Below are 2,500 nucleotides of genomic sequence, written 5' to 3' on the forward strand. Positions count from 1 at the left end.
TACTGTAATTTATCATCCCTATTAATATCGATAATAATCTGGTAAGAAAACCAACTGGGGAACCAAACAGCGTCTTCAGATTTTTATAAGCGTCATATCGAATGCAAATGACCGCTGCTCTTTTCTTCTCAGCACGACTCAAGGGATACATCCAAACTTTTATGAATATTGGACTTATGGTCCAATACTCACTAAAGTACAAAGGCAACGAAGGTTTCACTATTTCATGTAAGAAGTTTGCGACACTAAGTTCCATAAACCCGACCAACTTACGTCGTTATCACCAATTTTGAAACTTAGAAAAAGAGTGGACAAAGAGATTGGGATAAGAGAGTAAAAAAGAAACGGATTACGAAAAAAAAAATCAAGTTAGGAAGAGAAGAATGCTTCGTAAAAGTTAAGAATATGAACATTTTTTTTTCTAATGAAAAACATAAATTTGAGACAAATATATTAAAATCCCGACTAAAACTCATTAATTCGGCAAAATTTTGGCTAGCTTTTATATATATATGACGAGTAAATTACTTTTTTTATGTTGTTAAGAATCAACCATTCATGATATTTAAGGAATCTAAGTATCCCTCTAAAAGTGCGAGACTACCATTACTTCACAAGGTGCTCAGATGTGACATTACGTATTAGATATTGATGTTTATGGTTACTCTATAACTGGTAAATAATTCCCCTAAATTTATATGAAATATTGTCATTATAAAATCAGGAACGTTTGTCAACATATAAGATATCCTTATCCCATTGTTCTAATTTGATCTTTTTTATATCACTGTTACTTAGTATTATTATATGTTTTATACACAGTTCTTGCAGAAAAGGATTAACTCTTCTTTTTTGTGACTTAGAAAATAAGGTACCTGACCTACACTATTAACTATATCTTTCCCTCTTACATCATACAACATTGCAACGGATTCTTTGTCATACTTTCTATATAACCACAAACATGCCACAAAAAAAAGAATAAAACACCATTACGCCTAATTGCTTGCCAAATATTTTACAACTGGAAAAAAATGCTACTGATAAAACTTAAATTTTGATAAAACACGTTTGATGTTTAAAGTAACAAGCTGAAAAAATAAAATTGCTTTTTCCATATATCAATTAGCACATGTATGGCGATTCATTAACTCTCCGGTCACTAACACCCATATTCAACTTACATGCCTATTCAAAATTAATAATTTATTTTTTTTCTTATGCGTGTCAGACTTTTATATGGATTCGAAACTATGTTAATTATCTTTTACTTGAAAAACTTGAATAATAATAGCTGTTTTATTCCCGGTAGTCTATAAAAATTTGCAATGATGTTCTATGTTTTTATTACTGTATTTTTCCACTGATGAATAAATGAAAAAAAATAATAACATTACTCATCTAAAAAAACGAAAAAAACGTGGTTGAACATATCAAACAGGAATAAATACTTCCTAGATTCTCTTAAATGCATTTTTACGTACATCTCATATTTAGAGCATTCATATAACCTAAATCACTTGATAGAAGGCACTAAAAATGCAATAGCAAAATATTAGGATATTTTTATTATATATAACATCACCTTCAGAAAATACATGCTTACATTTCTGGTAATCTTCACAACGAATGAATGGTTACTGCCCTTTGTGTTTTATGGAATAATCAAAATTTTGTGGAAAATCCTGCATTGCTTTTCCTTATAGGGATATTTACACTAATTGGCTTCAGTAATCGACCCTCTTTTCGAGACAGCATTTCTTAGTGAAGGGAAATATAAAAAAAAAAAAAAGAATATTATATCAGTTTTATGGATGACTTCTGTATTTCCACGGTTTGCATAGCTTTGTGAATAAACGTAAAGTAAGAAACCGTTTGGCTCTCTTATTTATAGTACCACCTCTAGGGAAATACAGCGGATGAACATACATTATAAAAGATTCCATAACAGATTTTCACTATGAATTTATCATTAATCCTTTTTCTATTTATTCAATCATGTCGAAGATATTCCTAGCTTCATACGTTATTCACTCGTTTTTTTTTTATGTTAGTAAAACACATAATAAAATCTTAGTTTCAACTCCTACCATTTTGTAATCCTATAGGGATATTTTATCAAAATTTCTTACCTCATGAAAGGTGAAATATCGTAGAATTGTTTGTCATGATAACAATCACAGACAAACAATAGACATAAAAGGTATAATCAATAAAATGTGAAGGTTTTTTTCCATATATGCTTTAACATTAGAATCTCTTCCTCCTAGATCAAATAAATTCCACATATATCAATATAGAGAAAGTATATTAGATCTTGATATCTGATTATGTCCAGTTCCATTCACCTACCAATTTCCTCTTTTTTTTTCCTTCTTTGGCGCTCCTTACTCTCGTCAGTGAAAATCAATTATATTTTCAGCTCAACGATTCTATGATGGAATTTTAATTACCTTTTATGCTTCAGTTAAACTATTGCTTTATGGATCGTTAACAGTTT

The sequence above is a fragment of the Palaemon carinicauda genome, chromosome 2 (assembly GCF_036898095.1).
Source record: "Palaemon carinicauda isolate YSFRI2023 chromosome 2, ASM3689809v2, whole genome shotgun sequence".
Lineage (NCBI taxonomy): Eukaryota > Metazoa > Arthropoda > Malacostraca > Decapoda > Palaemonidae > Palaemon > Palaemon carinicauda.